Source organism: Sus scrofa, chromosome 10, assembly GCF_054392235.1.
Source record: "Sus scrofa isolate SSC_HxYL_T2T_F1_AM1 chromosome 10, Sscrofa_HxYL_maternal_Yorkshire_Landrace_v2.0, whole genome shotgun sequence".
Lineage (NCBI taxonomy): Eukaryota > Metazoa > Chordata > Mammalia > Artiodactyla > Suidae > Sus > Sus scrofa.
The window spans coordinates 72,275,745-72,293,413 of record NC_139392.1 but is presented as its reverse complement, the minus strand read 5'-3'; the positions used below and the strand labels follow the sequence as shown (position 1 = coordinate 72,293,413).

Sequence of the window (17,669 nt, the reverse complement as noted above, 5' to 3'; positions counted from 1 at the left end):
ATTTTTTAAGATTTATTTATTAAATGCTAAAGGTGTTGCTTTAACAAAGTTTTTTGTCTTTTGGAGATGCTCTTTCTATTTAGTTTTTGGTAGGCAAAAAAAAATGTCTTAAGACACGTCTACTAAGGATATAAATAAATTTAGAACCAAACATAAGGCTATTAAAAAAACACTTCACAAGAAAGACAAATATCACATGATATCACTTATATGTGGAATCTTAAAAAAAGGATAAAAATTAACTTAGCTGCACAACAGAAACATACTCCCAGACTTTGAAAACAAATTTATGGTGACCAAAGGGGAGGGAGGGATAAACAGGGGGAGGGATGGACTGGGGGTTTGGGACTGGCATGTGTACACTAAGGTACATGGAATGGTTGGCCAACAGGGACCTGTAGAGCACAGAGAACTCTACCCTATATTCCGTGATCATCTATGTGGAAAAAGAATGAAAGAGAATGGATTGTGTATATGTATAACTGAATTACTCTGTTGTACAGCAGAAATTATCACATGGTAAATGAACTATACTTTAGTACAACTTAAAAAAAACTTTACAAGATTTCTTCATAAATTCACCAAGATACAATCCAAAGTCTTCATTATTTCTACTTTATTTGTAAACAAAATAGTTAATTTTGTCATCATCAAATTTTCCATGCAGAAATTATTCTAAGTCACTTTTCTATGAGAGTCAAAATACAGAACACACAACTAGGCAGTAATTTACACTTTCAGCTGCCTTTTCAAACTTCCCACTTTATTCTAAAATCTTCTGCACACCAGGTAAGATGCCTTTAAAAGAAGCGAGCATTTTATTAAAGTGAGATTCCCATACGTGGGGAGCAACACAGAAAGCTGTGATCTGAGACGACAGTTGGTTTACTCTTACCATTTGATCACAAAATTTCTATGCCATCTGTGGGAAGCCACACAGGCAAATGTGTCATCACATCTAATAATGAAAAGAAAAAACAGACAGAACGTGCTGGAGAAACAGACTGCTTTAATTACCCCCTCACAATGCTCCTTGAGAATTTGGAAGAAAAGCATTGTGCATGCATGCAAGTTATTTATACAAAGAAGGTAGTCATGGCTGGAAATTTTTTTAAAAAATTGGGGTACATGCCCCTTTAATTCCAACATGACCAAGTGAGAGCAGAAACAGCTGTGTGGTAAAAGGTGAGGGGAAAATCTTATTAAAAAAAAAAAAACCCAACTTGGCAGGAAAATAGCTAGCATGGTTATTGTCTATACTTCAGTTATTTACATGGTGAAATCTCAGATTTCTATTCTTTAGAGTATAACCTTATTATGGTTCTACAGTGGGAACACAGGAAGAGAGTGAAGGCTCACAAACAGCTCCAAGAGTCAGGACTTGACTTGCCCAGTAGCCAAGGGTGAAAATCACTGGACCTCAACAATTATCCTTTCTTCAAACCTAGACCCATGTTGTAACCATGTTCAAAATCTCCCTAATGCAGGCATTTGCAGAAAGATATGAGCATGTCAAGGTTTCTTCCTTTTTTCCCAAGAATAATATCAATTGTGTCCTGGGCAGGAAAAAAAAGATGGGAAAGACCCAGTGACTCCTAGCTTAACCTTCATCTGTGTAACCACAATGACTTACAATAATTATAATCACTTTACTCCCTTCACTCTGAAATTGGTACCAGTTCTATACTTTACCTAACCAAAAAAGAACCACTCCATTTCTGCTCACTTTGTATTCAATTTCTGTTCATTTATCATGTTATCTCTGTTTGTGTTTACTCCAGCTGTCTTTGTACCCAGAGTAACTCTGCTGCTACCTCCCACTGGCGTAACTTCTACAGTCAACAATGGGCAAATCTTCTCATGATCACAACTCTGATATTGGGACTGTAGTGTTTAAGTTAATAGGGAAGAGGAAACAGGAAGTCAAGGAGTGACTAATGAATGGTCTCTAAACACAGTGACAGATACACTGAGACATCAGGCTTACAGCACAGCTACTATAACATGGCTCCATGTTTGTGTGTACTGGGAATTCATTCTCACACTAACATCTGTTGGCCTTCCTCTGAAACCTTATCATCAATTCATTCAGTAAGTACTTTTAGGACCAACTACGAGCTAAGTTCTAGCATCACAAAGGAAACAAAGAAAAAGTATTAATGAATGCATATCATTGAGCACAAAAACTCACAGTCCAGTTAAAGAGAATCAGGCATCACAGCACAGCACTTTTTTTCCCAGCATTATCCCCCACTCAATACACTTTGAGAATAATATGTAACACGGCAAACCCCTGTAAAAATGATAAAATATGAAAAGTAGGTAAATATCTTTAAAATGGCAAATGATAAATAAATTACCAGTCTTCTAGATTGGTAATTTTTAACAATATTATAAAGTTATCCTATAATTCAAAAAATGTTTACAAGCACCTGCTAAAGGCCAGGCACTGTTCTAGGCATCATAGATACAGCAATGTGTATGGCAGACAAGATCCCTGCCTTCCTGGAGCTTACATTTCAGGAAGGCAAGGATCTTAGTGAGCAAGATGAATAAGAAATACAAATTTTTTTGAAAAGTAAAATTTATGGAATGTAAGAGAAAGAAAACTGCTAAAGAGAAACCAAACCATGGAAGGAAAATTAAAGGAGGGATGATAGATATGTCTTGCAATTTAAAATTGAGTTGCCAGGGCGTCAGGTTAAGGATCTGGCATTGTACAGCTGTGGTGCATGTTCGATCCTTGGTCCAGGAACATATACATGTTGCAGGCGTGGCCAAAAAGAAAAAAAAGAAAAAAGAAAGAAAACAGAAGAATGTCCAGGACAAGCCTTTCTGCAAATGTAACTTCTGAGTAAAATCCAAATGCTGCCATGAATCATGTAGCTATCTGGAGAAAGGGCATTATTAACATTCAAACTAAGTACAGATAAATTTTGACTTGTATTCCACTTAGCATGTGCTCCAAATGTTTCATTTTATTTTAAATTTCATAAGGAAAAACATAATCTGTTAACACGTAAAATTAATTGTGACATGTTGGTTCAAGAATTAAATATATATTAAAATGTAAAATAAAACTTAGCTACATGCTAAATACTGTTTTAAAAGGCAAAAACTGTTTCCAGCATCTGATATGCGGTAATTTCGCATTTTTGTGCTTTCAAAAAAAAATCAACAGGTTTCAGACTCTTATTTGCAAGTACATTTCTGTAAATAACATATTGTGAGTGGGGATAGTCTTAATTCCCCAAAAGCTAAAAAAAAAAAAAAAAGCAAATTGGAAATAATCAACAGTATAGCTTCTCCCTTTTAGTATTCAATTTTGTAGTATCAGTTTTTATCTTGACGATCAGCCCAAGACATTTGATCACATGAATGTGATTAATGGCTCTTAAGAAGTTCAGAGTGAGGTAAATTTATAGACATAGCATCATTTGTGTCTCTCTAGTAACTTACTGAATTTCAAAACCAGATTTCCCTGTATTTAATGGAATTAATCAGGCCCGTTATGGAGTTAAATAATAGATGGCCTATAATAACAAAAACACACAATTCTGAGCTGTATGATGGCCACTGCCACAAGATGGGTAGTAGGGTGTGGCTAAAAAATGAAACTTTGGAATTACTGACTCTAGGTCATGGTTACTGTTACTCAGGAACTGCCTTGCATGATCATCAAGCCATCCTTGGAAACTCTCCAACACAGTGGTTTTAAAGGGGAGAAAAGGCTGTGATAATTACTTTATGGCTTGATGGCTTAAATAATTATGTTATTGCCCAATGGATACCTTGACTCTCTTGAACACTGTGAGCTGCCTGGAGGGCTTTGGGAAAATGCAAGCTGGGAAACACAACACACAATTCAACAACTTCATCACCAAGCAAGTGCTGTCCTTAAAAGTGGTGCTCAGCTCAAGGGAGGCAGTGAGGAGGAACCACACTCCAGGAAGCCTTCCAAGAAGAGTTCATCTGAAAGCTAAGTGGAAAATAGGCAGTGTAGGAAGAAGCAAGAGCTTCCACACAAAGGTACGGAGACATTAAGGGGCTTGGTAGGTTTAGGAAACTCCGATGAGTCCAGGTCTGAGCAGAGGCAGCAGCGGAAGTTGAGGGAAGAAGATGGCAGATCATGGAGGGCTGTGAAATCTATACAAATAAGTTTCCATTTCACCCTGAATTGGTGGGGAGCCATCAAGGGGTTTTACAACAGAGATCAGTTTTGATGAGTGAGTTCAGAAAATCATTGGTGCTGTGGGAAGGGTATAGACCAATTACCAAAAATACCTTGTTTTCATTCTGACACCTATGTAATATGAATTACAAAGTTTAAGGAGATCCAGAAAAGCTTTGTGAAAGTGTAATTAATGTCTCCTTCCATTTTTTCCACCCTCTTGTATATTCCATTTGTGCGAAAGTACTGTCTTTATGCTCTCTCAGTTAAAAAAAAAGAAATCACTTAACTCACCAACATAAGAGGGTACGAGTTACCAGTCTTCACTAGTTTTGTCTGTTATTTTTCTCATACAGTAAAGAGAAGCCAGTGAAGGAGACAGGAGGGACAGGTTTCAGAGGCTGGTTGATGAGGAGGCTTTCTTTAGTGAAGCATTAGTCTTTTATCATAAGGAGAGAACAGCAGTCCAGAATTTCTGGAGGTACAAGATTGGGAAAGAAGATACAAGAGCAGGAAATTCAGGTAGGTGGGAAATGCAGGCTGGTCATGGTAAAGTGGAAGGGGAACCAGGCCTGAGAGTTTAGAACTGAGTCCTATCTTTGACTACCATTGGTGCCCGGAACTGTGAGCACCCTGAGACTTTCCAAGCAAGCTAAACGTTAACATGTCACAGTTTCAAGGATGCTGGAAGAAGACACAAGACTCCTGGATCAGAAACCTAGGCTAATGTTTTCCTAAGGGCAATAGCCATAGCATTGCTGTCATGTTGCCCCAGGTCCCTGACACCCAATTCCCATAGAACAACGCTAAAAGGGCCAGGTGATATATGCAGTGGGTTATGTTGTGGCAGAGGAACACTCAGTCTAGGAAACTCCAACCTTTTATAATAGGCAGCAAATTGACTCATCTTTGTTCTGGAAGGAGAGATTATTTTCTGTCTCCTAAGACACAGTTTTAAAGACAGATATCTTTGAAAAAATGGTCCCGACCAAATAACTCTACCTTCAAGACAGGCAGACATGCTATAAATCCATGAAGAACGGTCTTCCCATAGTGATTAACCATGTGTTTTCTGGTCATGGTATCTGTCTTTCCCATACTTGTTTCCTTAGGGATAAAATGCGGAGATCATTACCCAACTCATAGACAGAAATGAAATATTCCAAACTCAGAAAGAGTCAAAATGATGAGTACTTAACTTTTTACAGGATGTTGGGTCATTTTCTGATAGCCCTGCTGAAAATATATTTTGTTGTTGTTACCATACATGGCATTAACAACCCACAAGTAATGAAAACACAGGTAATTCCAATCTGGTGAGATTAAAGGTTAATCTCTGAAATGGATGAGGTTTACAATGTTAACTGATTGTATATCTAAATCAGCATTTGTACTTATACACTCTTTTTCTTTCTTTACTAATCCCTGTTCCTGAAACATTCTTTGAGCCTGCTTTTTGGTCGTCTTCCTGGTTGTCTCATTAAGGAATTATTTAAAATTTTTACAGACGCTGTTAGAATGGTGGGGGAAAAGGACGCAGAGGTTAGAGCAATGAGATTGCAAGCAGGGTTTATTTACCAGCAGAGTGGTCAGATGCTCTGAGCAAGCAAGACTCAGTCCTCACCCCCACCCCCACCCATGCAGGGGAGTGCTTGGTTTTTTATAGACAGGGGTCATTTCATTGAACCATGTAGTCTGTGGCCTTGGGGCTAACTTTGTTCTAGGGAACTCAATCCATTACATGGGACCGTTCAGTAAGAAGGAGTCTCGAAGTCTGGATTCAGCTGGGTTATGCTGATTTTTTGTCTTTTTAGGGCTTGTTTCATCTTCCACCTAAAACTAACATCTGTTTCAAAAGTTTTTAAATCTCTTAGGGGGATTAAATGAAATATATATATACATATATATATATATATACACACATACACACACATATATATATATGTACTGTCTGAAGAGAGCATACTAGGTGTCCAATAAATATTCTTTCCTATTACAGTTCTTACATTCTATGGTTTGTGGGTGCTGAGAATAAGTCATGCCAACTTTGTCATTTTGTAATTACAACTACAAAGTTATATTGTGTCCTCATAGTTTTAAAATAATGACCATTTTCACTGGTTATCATATGTTTTCAGATGCAGTATAATTTTGATTGTAATTACTCATGAAAAGTTATTTTATTAACATTACAGAGTTTTCAACTCTTTTAAATGATCATTGATTTACACTGTTGTGCCGATTTCAGCTGTATGGCATAGTGACTCAGTCATACACATACATATTTTTTTTTCATTCATATTCTATCACAAGTAAATGGCTATAGCTCCCTGTGCTATAAAGCAGGACCTCATTGCTTATCCATTCTAAGTGTAATAGTTTTCATCTACAAACCTCAAACTCCCCATCCATCCCACCCCCTACCCCCTCCCCGCTCCCCCCTGGCAACCACAAGTCTGAAACATGGTATTTAAATGCCCATATTAGCTAAAACACATTTGTGGCTGGAGCATTACTTTTTAATTATCTCTGTCTTCATGTTTGCTTTTCAGTTGGTTTCACTCTTCCCCAAGGCAGTCCATGAATTTTGTTTTAGGAACAGAGAGAGAGAAGATGTAGCCTTTGAAAAGCATGACTACTATTTAGGGGATTACCCTACCCAGGTCAAAGAGGGAGGGTAGAAATGTCTGAGCCTTCCCTCCATTATATGCAGGAAGAAAAAGCACAACATAGTTAATAGCGGGAGGCAGTCGTGCATCCACAGTGCAGGGATGACATCAGTTGCACTGGTTGGGATGTGGAGGGCAGAGGAGCTCTTTTTCAGTCGTCTGTGTGGGGTAGGCCTTGGTACAGAGGGCACTGAGCTGCTTTCACATGGCCCCAAAATACTCAAATAGGCACATCCCCAAAACTGAAGATGGAGTTTGCTAATAGTTCTTTGTTTCCTGGGTGGGGTGAGCACTAAGGTGAAAGCTGGGGAACCTGCTAGGGAGCCCCCCCCCCATGCTCCAGGCAGAGGTTTTGTGGCGGGGGGGCGGTGGTTGTCAGCAGGAGGAGCCAGCGGCCAGAGGAAACATATGGCAGTGACTCAAAGGAGGCTTCAAAACCTATGAAGGACAAGGAGACACCAAGTCCTTCGAGTTTTCGCAAGTCCTCAGACCCTAAAAAAACCATACAGCTGTATCGTGAGTTGATCCATCAAATACTTCCATAACAGATACACAGGTTACCCAGGATCCAAACTGACTGTACTAAGCTCACATCAGTTATCACAGCCACCTAGTCCTCCCAGTTTCACAGGGTCCCTGCCTCTTACCATGGGCTACCATCTTGGAAAAGAAAACATTAGGGAACCTGAAACTCTGAGCAGTTGTCCACGGAATCCATTTACACTGAAAGAAACACATGAAAGTATTTTGTCGAAATAATTTTTTTTTTTTAATTTTTAACCTCACCCTAGGCTAAGCTGCTTTGCTTTGTTTTCTCTCCTACCCAGTCAGGTAGACACTTGATGAGCAAAATCAATGTGAATAAATGTGGGACCCCATCAGATATGTTTTTAAGATGTTCTAACAGTTTCCACTATCACTGGGGGCGGCAGCAGTTAGAGGAGGCACACAGCGACAGAGGAGCAATCCTGAGTTTTGCTTTTTTTAGGATTTCAAACTTTAGTATTGTGTTTGTTTCTTTTTCTTTTTTAATGTAAACATCAGCCATTATAGCTTGAGAGTGCAGTTACAAAGTGAAATAAAAAAGGACTGTGAGTAGCTATACAAATTGCTCATTAAAAGGAATCCTGCCCCCGCCTTTTTTGCTCTTTAGCATATGAAAGTTCCCAGGTTAGGGGTCAAATTGGAGCTGCAGCTGCAGCCATGCAGGATCTGAGCCAAGTCTTTGATCTACACCACAGCTCACGGCAATGCTGGATCCTTAACCCACTGAGTGAGGCTGGGGATCCATCCTTCATCCTCATGGATACTAGTCAGGTTCATTACCGCTGAGCCACAACGGGAACTCCCCTGCCCCTCCCCCCTTTTTAATACCAGTTAAGCTTTGAGAATAACCCAGCTGAATATCTACAAGTGATGTCCACAGCCCAAATTGACTGGTAAACAAAGCCTTCACCTGTCAGCTACTAGCATCAACCTCCAAGAAGTTAAAACTGAGTCTGACTTATGAGTGATGAAAAGCATGGCTTTTGGGGAAATGGCAAGGTTTATAGTGATTTAGGACCCGGTCATTGGAAAACTTGATTATAAGGTAAAATATGCGGAAGCTCTAGGAAAGGCATAAAAATGTCATGCAAATAAGGGAGCAGTCGGGGAAGAGCTGAGATCAAATAAAATTTTCTCATCAGAGGTGCCACTTTATTTTGATGCACTGAGAGGCAGTCTGTTGTGACAGTCAAGGGCACAGGTCCGGCAGCCGTGCGGCCTGGTCTTGAATCCTGCTCTGTCCTTTACTCACCTTCACCAAGTCATTCAAACACACAGTGCCCGGGTTTTCTCACATGCAAATGGAGAGAACAGTAGTGCTAGATTTTTTTTTTTTTTTTTGTAAGAGAATAGTTGATTTACAGTGTTGTGTCAATTTCTGCTGTACATCATAGTCAACCAGTTATATATACATACATTCTTTTTCTCATGCCATCTTCCATCATTTTCTACCCCAAGAGACTGGATATAGTGCCCTGTGCTATACAGCAGGACCTCATTGCTTATCCATTCTAAATGTAATAGTTTGCATCTACCAACCCCAAACTCCCAGTCCATCCCACTCCCTCCCCTCTCCCCCTTGATAACCACAAGTCTGTTCTCTATTTGTCTGTGAGTCTGTTTCTGTTTTGCATAGGTTCATTTGTGCCCTATTTATATTCCACACAGAAGTGATATCATATGGTATTTAAATAGCACTGGCTCCACTGGTTGTGGAGAATTAAGTGTTCATGTGTGTCAAGTGCTTAGAAGGCAACCTAGCATACCAAAACACTATCTAAGTCTTAGCTGTCTTTGTCACTGTTGCGAGTAATAATATAACAATGATGCTACCAGAGGTGTGTGAGCACAGGTTTTAAGGATGGGGAGCAGGATTACCCTGACTCCTGCCCTCTGAGAGTCTGCAGTCTAACAAGTAGTATAGATGAGACTCAACAGCCTTTGGTGGTAAGAGATCAATAGGTTGTAACGTGACAATGAACTTTTACTCCATGTTCCATGTAAACAGCAACCCATCTTGAGAAAACTGAAAACCACTAGGTGGTTTTCAGATTGGTTTTCTGAGAAGCCCTGGGTTTTGAGGAATGATTCTTTTAAGGGCAGAGGGGAAATGGGACAGAGAAAGAGGATGCTGGACGAAACAGTAGAGCTTAGTATATCTTTTCAAAAATTCCTAGTCTTTCCCGCTCCCTCCCCCTCCACCTTGGCAATCCCAAGTCTGCTCTCTAAGTCCATGATTTTCTTTTCAAGTGGGATGGACTGGGAATTTGGGGTTAATAGATGCAAACTATTACTTTTGGCATGGATAAGCGATGAAATCCTGCTGTATAGCACGGGGAGATATATCTGGTCACTTATGGTGGAGCATGATAATGTGAAAAAAAAGCATGTATATATGTATATGTGACTGGGTCACCTTGCTGTGCAGAAGAAAACTGACAGAACCCTGTAAACCAGCAATAATGGAAAAAACTAAAAATCATTAAAATAAAAATTTTTTTCTGAAAAAAAGATTGCTAGTCTTTTCAAAGGCTAGCAATCAACAAGTAAGGTGTTTGAGGAAACAGCTCACTAATGACCTACGTAAAGGTGTCCAAAGTGCTTGGGAAAATGGAGTGTCTTCAACAGATTAAGAATTTTCCTTTCACTCTTGCTATTCACACCATTAATTAACCAACCACTTGGCTCTCTAGCCAACCATTTAAAATCCTAAGAAAAAAGTCCAAAGGGACCCCTCTCTGTATTAGTACAAATTCCTGAAATCAAATTTACTTATACTTGATTCAATAGCAGTGACTCCAAAATACATCTTCTGAAAGCTAGATTGTGGTATTCTATTTTTCCAGAACAATCAAATAATGGCGGTCTCCTCCTGATTTACAGCAGGAAAAAAATGTAACTTGTGTATAGAAAACCTTTCACTTGACTTTTTCCTCATTGAATTGTCTTCAGTGGTTGGTGTCTATTACCATTCCTAGTAACAAGTGGGGACAGAATTAAATCAATGAATAAGTACATTTAGAATGGAGGTCCTACTGTACAGCACGGGGAAGTAGATATAATCCCTTGGGGGTAGACCATGATGGAAGATAATGTAAGTAAGGGGATGTATATACATGTAAGACTGGGTCACTATGCTGTACAGCAGAAATGGACACAACACTGTAAGTTAACTATAATTTTTTAAAGTAGTGAGAGTTAACGAAAACCCTGAAAAAGGACCTGGTTCAACTTATTTCACACACACAGGTTATGATTTTTATAGAGCACACGTTTCATTTTTGTTCCCATACCACTTAGCAGAACCACACGTGTCATTATTTCAGAGAGTCCCTCCGCCTGTAACTTTCAGGAGCTCAAACATCTGAACAAGTATGAGACCACCTAAGTTAGACGCTCTGAATGCTTTAATACCATCGAACAGAGACCCTACGTTTCCATGCCCAAGAGCTCACCTGCCAACTTGGCAGGCTATTTGCGATGCTGTGTGGTAATAAGCAATCACTAACATCAGCTGTGCTATTTGTGATCTGTGGAGACTCATCCACTGGGAACAGGGCTGAGAACACTGTATCCCAGCACATTGCATCCTTAGTCCCGAAATGAACAGCAGTTTGATTTGACTGCAAAGCACAGTGGGAGAACTGGGGAAAACATATGGTAGCTCCCATTCTGTGGGGCTTGTCCACCTTCCCAGGACCCTTGTAATTATTAGGGGGGTTTACTAAAGTTACAGGAGCCTCAAGAAAGAAAAGCTGGCCTCCCAGGTCTGCCTTATGTGACCGTGGGGAAATGATGAAATCACATTCAGTGAAATGTGAGGGTGCATTGATAATGATGGCTTCCCCAAACATACTCTAGGGGAATTAGGGGGGAAAAGAGGAAATAATATCTAGACTAAATATCTCCAGCCTGAACAGCCTGTGACAACATAACAAGGTTGTACCTCCTAAATTCCGGTAATCTCCCCACCTTCAAAGGCTCCGAAGCTCTCTGGACCTTTTCCTAGGGCTCTTCCTTTTGGTTGCTCAGGAACCAGCCCCTCGAGGCTCTTCAATTTTGCGCTCTCTTGCTGTTTGCTTGCAAGATTATTGTCCCCACGCTGCACAGTTGCTGACCACGAAGAACCCAGCCACAAAACCAACTCCAAGCTAGAACTTTCACCAAAAAGCAGGGATGGACTGAAAAACACCTTAAGAACCGGCTACTCCAGGAGCCTGCAAACCCAAACTGGCTTTGGGAGCTAGAGGGTTGTCATTCATTGGTTCCAGCTGATCTTTGGCTTGTCTCTCTGCACCTTTCTGGAATCTTCTCCTTAACTAGGAGTTAATGAGTTCCTCTTAAAGGGCCAATGTATAACTTAGGTCTCAGAGGTTCCAGAAACTGGAAACCTCGACTATATGAATCATGAAGACTGAATAAATGGGGTACAGTATTTAAAAAAATGCATTTTGAAGTATGTAAGAGAGAGAAAGATTGAAAATAATGGGCCTATCTATACCTTTTATGAAACAGTATCCTACACATAATATGTTTTGAATGTTCAGGAAACCTAAGAGATGCCACATTCCTGCTCAACCTTCTCATGTATATCTGACCTTGAAGAGCCTCTCAAAGGTCATGGCTGTGGAAATGTAGATTCTGCAGTTTGCAGGTACCAGGATTACCTGGTCTCAAACTCAAGGCCAAATTTACATTCAGCTACAAGAGCTGCAGCTGGAGCTTTGGAGAACACTATGGGCATAAAGAAAGCCTGTGTTGGTCTCCTCCACAGCCCTTCTTCATTTTACAATTTTTAACGTTTTTCTCATTTATTGTCTGCCTCACTCACATGGGACCCTAAGGCCTAGAAGGTCAGAAAACACAAATATTTTAAGCTTGTTCATTTATACCCAGAAATTAGGTCCCACACATACCTGGCACTCAAAAACTACTACTAAAATGACTGACTGAAGGATCTGGGGAGAAGTAAATAGGAAGAAAAATGAGTCTAACTACTGACTAACAGGGCAGAAGATAAGGCAGCCGGTAGACTGGCCAGCACAGGGCAGGTCCCCATTCTGTGACAAGTCCTACCAGTAACAAGGGAAGCCAAGTGTGTGGAGGATAGAGAACTCAGGCCTGAGGAACAATTGAGAGTGGAAGAGTTTTCTAGTTGAAAGGGCTAGGAGATAAGCTTCGTAACTTTGGGGGCTCCCAAAGCCAATTTAGGGGAGAATCCAGTCTTCCTAACTCCTGGTTTTGGGGTTGTTTTTGTTTGTTTTTTGCATGGCATGCAGATGTTCTCAGGCCAGGGGTTGAACGCAAGCCACAGAGCAACCTGAGCCATAGCAGCAGCAGTACCAGATCCTTAACCTGCTACACCACCAGGGAACTCCCTAACTCCTGGTTTTAAGTGCCATAATCTCTGAAGCAGTGTCTGCTAACAGAGAAATGCACATGTTAAGATCCACTGGAGCTCCTGGAAAATTGAGCCACTAGCCTTCTTCTAAGCTCATACAAGTACCAATGATGACCTCCTGGTCCAAAGCTCATTTAAAGGATGAGAAGAGGCAATATTTTGCAGAGTTGATCCCTGAGCTGAACAAAGGCAAGAGGGGGGGGCCCACATTGTTGGGTGGGGGTGGGACGGGTGAGAGGCAGGGCACACGGGGTGGTTGGGTTGGCAGGGAGGATGGTGGGGGAAGATTCTGGGCTTTGAGAAAGAGCATCCACAGAGAGGGAGTGGCGGCTGGAGAGTGTGGGAGCAAGAAATCTCAGAGGGGGAGCCATGGGAACCACAGCAGCAGTGAGAAGCCTGGGTGCCCTTGATCTTCAAGTCTTGTCTGATCAGCATAGGGATCCCTGTGAGGCCCTGGGGCCCCCAGCCGGTTTCTGGTCAAGACTTCCTAGCACCTTAGGCCCTGGACACAGGTTTGGGGCTCTGTAGTTATTCCTGACATCTACCAAATTAGATGCCATTCCTCCCAATTTAGAAGCCATTTCTCACTTCATCAGAAAAAGAACTCAAGCAGTGGTTCATGTTATTTAATTTTTTTTTCTTTTTTCCTTTTAGGGCCACACCCATGGCATATGGAAGTTTCCAGACTAGGGGTCAAATGGAGCTGCAGCTGCCAGCCTATGCCGCAGTCACTCCAGATACAAGCTGCATATACAGCCTACACTGCAGCTCATGGTAACACCAGATTCTTAACCCACCAAGCGAGGCCAGTGATCAGATCCATATCCTCACGGACACTATGTGGGGTTCTTAACCTGCTGAGCCACAATGGGAATTCACACATTAATTTTTAACTCCCAGAACTTAAAAGGCTTCATACCCACTGCTGCTTCTTGTCTAACAGTTGCTGCTTAACCTACAGCCAGAAAACTCTGCAATGAGAAGTGAAAAATTTCCCTTAGGTTTTAGAAAAAATCAAAATCAGACACAAAGGCTATAAAATATAAGGGTAAACAAGACACGTCCAAAAGCTTAATACTTGCCCTGTGACAGAACGAACCTGCTAAGCTAACCCTTAAGCTACAATTTCTACTTGCAAAGTGATTTGTAACCACCTTTGCAACCCTGATGGTGACAGTTTGAAAATGCATCTGGATTCTGTGGTTATCCTAAAGTTACACATGAGCTGTGTTTGTTCACGTGGCTGTATCCTATTGCAGTTGCTCTGTTCTGTAAACCGTGTATGGATGATCTCTAATAGCATCTTGGATTTATCTGGTAACAGTTTTCAAAAAAACCTCAGGTTGCTTTTCTCATGTGCCATTCTTTTATTCCCATAGAACTTTCCTTGAAAAGATTCTTAGAGGCAGGCATAAAATGGGGGAATCCATTCTCTCCTTCAGGAGAGCTCTATTAAGCATTTCCTATTGCAGTGACATTCTCTTCACATTTATACATGTTTTCCTTACATTTCATGTGTGTGACTTTTCTCTGATGTCTTCTACCTGCACCACGGTTCAAGCTTGTTTTCTCTTGGGACAGGCTCTTCTTGGCTCCCTCCATCTCCCTGTCACCTCCTCGCCGGGCTCTCTCTTTCTTTGCCTGAACACCAGCAAGTGGAAACGTTTTCATCAAGTATACTTTATCTCTGGTTTATGATTCTTTGTCTTTCTCCCTTACCTTCTAAATAACCAAAATGTAAATATGTAATTCCAGAGTGCAATTCTGGACTAATTTTCAGAGGTAGACACTGAGACTCAGCTGGTTCAAGAGATGAAATATACTACCTCTGATCAGAAAAGCAAACATCATAACTTCATCATGGATAGCACCTAGATGCTTAGCATCATTTTAAAAATCAGACTTAAAACGTTGTCAAATGTCATGCTACATGGATTTGTGATCTTTTTTCTGTCTTATTCAAGTACCCTTGGGCCTGAGGTACAATTGGAAATTAGAGATTTTTCTAGTTGAAAGGGCTAGGAGATAAGGTTAGTGACTTGTGGGTTCTCACAAAGCCAGGTAGTAACCGACTTAGCAGAGAATCCAATCTTCATAACCCCTATCTTTTTTGGTGTTTTTGTTTTTGTTGTTTGACTGTGCCCACAGCATGTGGAAGTTCTCAGCCATGTGGAGAGTCAGGGGAAAAAGAGAATGATGGGATTTCTTTTTAAAATTTTTTTATTATAGTTGTTTACAGTATTCTGTCAATTTCTGCTATATTGCAAAGTAATCCAGTTATACAAATATATACATTCTTTTTCTCATATTATCTTCTGTTCTGTTCCATCACAAGTGATTATATATAGTTCTCTGTGCTATACAGCAGGACCTCATTGCTTACTCACTCCAAATGCAATAGTATGCATCTTCTAACCCCAAACTCCCAGTCCATCCCACTCCCTACCCCTTGGCAACCACAAACCTATTCTCCATGTCCATGAGTTTGCATCTTTGCTGTAGATAGGTTCCTGTGTGCCATGTGTTAGATTCCAGATATAGGTGATATAATATGGTATTTGTCTTTCTCTTTCTGACTTACTTCACTTAGTATGAGAGCTCTAGTTCCATCCATGTTGCTGCAAATGACATTATTTTGTTCTTTTTTATGGCTGAGGATGTGGTTTCATTGGAGCCAAGGTAAGATAATTTTTCAAGAATAATGAAGTCCTTTACTTCAGGTCATGTACAAATATTAACTCAAATTATATCAAAGACCTAAGTGTAAAAGTTAAAACTATAAACCTTTTAGAAAAAACCAGGAGTAAATCTTTATTACCTTCAATTAGACAATAGTTTATAGATATGGCATCAAAAGCATAAGCAAAAACAACACAAAATAGATAAACTGGACATCATCAAAATTAAAAACCTTTCGTCTTCAAAGGACACCATCCAGAAAGTGAAAAGACAACCCACAAATGGAAGAAATGTTTTTTCAGGGCATATATTTAATAAGGAACATATATGTAGAATATATGACTAATTCCTGTAACTTAATCATGAAAACATAAATAACTTAAAACATGGACGATCTGAATAGGCATTTCTTCAAAAAAATTTTAAGAATGACCAGTAAGCACATAAAAGATGCTCTACTTTAGTCATCAAGGATATGCAAATCAAAACCACAATGAGAAGAGTTCCCTTAAGGCACAGTGGGTTAAGGATACAGCATTGTCACTGCAGAGGCTTGGGTCACTGCTGTGGTACAGGTTCAGTTCCTGACCTGGGAACTTCCACATGCCATAGGCATAGCAAAAAAAAAAATAAAAAATACCATGAGGTACCACTTCGTATACATTCAGATGGCTAGAATCAAAAAGTCAGATAATAATGCATGTGATGGGAATGTAAAATAGTACATCCCCTTTGAAAAAAAAACATTCTGCAGTTTCTCAGATGGTTAAACATGGAGTTATTATATGAATCAACCATTCCAGTCCCAGATATATACTTTAAAAAAAATTTAAATGGAAACAACTATCCATCAACTGATGATGGACAAATAAGATATATCCATGCCATGGAACAATGGTCAATAATGTTTGCAAATCTCTGAATATACCCCAAATCATTGAATTTTACACTTCAAATGAGTGAAATTGCATGGTGTGTGAGTTATGTAAAAACAAAACTTCTATTTAATAAATGAATAATGGAATCATCAAGAAAGTTATGTTTGCTGAGAAGGCCAGTAGGTAAAGATTGAAAACTCCTATTGAATTTCATGCACTGACATCATATATGACAAGCCCACAGCCAAAATCATATTTGATGATGGAAAACTGAAAATATTTCCTCTAAGATCAGGAACAAGACAAGGATGCCCACTATTGATACTCTTACTCAACATAGTATTGTGGCACTATTCAAAATAGCCAGGACATGGAAGCTACCTAAATATTCATCCACAGAGGAATGCACAAAGAAGATGTGGTACCTATGTACAATGGAATATTACTCAGCCATAAAAAAGAATGAAATAATGCCATTTGTAGCAACATGGATGAATCTAAAGAGAGATTAGATAGAGAGATAGTGGTCAAAGACAAACATCATATGATATCATTTATATATGGAATCTAATAAAAAAATGATACAAATGAAGTTAACAGAAACAGACTCACATATCTGAAAATCAAACTTATCATTACCAAAGGGAAACATGGGGAGGGAGGGATAAATTAGAAGTTTGAGATTACCATATACACACCACTACATATAAAATAGATAATTAATAAGAATCGACTATATCATACATGGAACTATATTATTTTTAATGCCCTATAATGGAAAACAATCTGAAAAAGAATGAATATGTATAACTGGTTAACTTTGCTATACACCTGAAATGAACACAATATTATAAATCAACTATACTCAAATAAAATTTTTTAATTTTTAAAAAGTTAAAAAACAAACAAAAAAATTCAATATTGGTGGTCCTAGTCAGAGCAATTAGGGGGAAAAAAAGAAATAAATGTCATCCAAATTAGAAAGGAAGAAGCAAAATTGTCTGTATTTGCAGGTGACATAAACTACTAAAGAAAATCTGAAAGACTCCACCAAAAAATTATAAGAAACAATAAGTGATTTCAGTAAAGTTGCAGGATTCAAGATCAACAAACAAAAATCAGTTGTGTTTCTATTTCCTAAACACAAACTAACTGGGGAAAAATTAATTCCATTTACAAAAGCATAAAAAAGAATAAAATATTTAGGAGTAAATGTAACCAAGGAGATGAAGGATCTGTACATGGAAAACTGTCAAGACATTGATGAAAGAAATTAAAGACACAAATAAATGGAAAGATATTCCATGTTCATGGATTGGAAAAAT

General features: G+C 39.4%; 1 protein-coding gene across 24 annotated transcripts in view; it reads right to left on the bottom strand.

Annotated features, from left to right (window-relative positions):
* The window catches only part of RSU1 (Ras suppressor protein 1), an 883,461-nt gene that overhangs the window by 352,379 nt on the left and 513,413 nt on the right, over positions 1-17,669 (bottom strand). The window contains exon 11 of one of the 24 annotated variants that reach the window (XR_014817908.1): positions 14,296-14,428. The exons of the other annotated variants lie outside the window; for them this stretch is intronic. The gene's annotated coding sequence lies outside the window, so the exon portion shown is untranslated. The remainder of the gene's footprint in view (positions 1-14,295; positions 14,429-17,669) is intronic. 24 annotated transcript variants of the gene reach the window in all.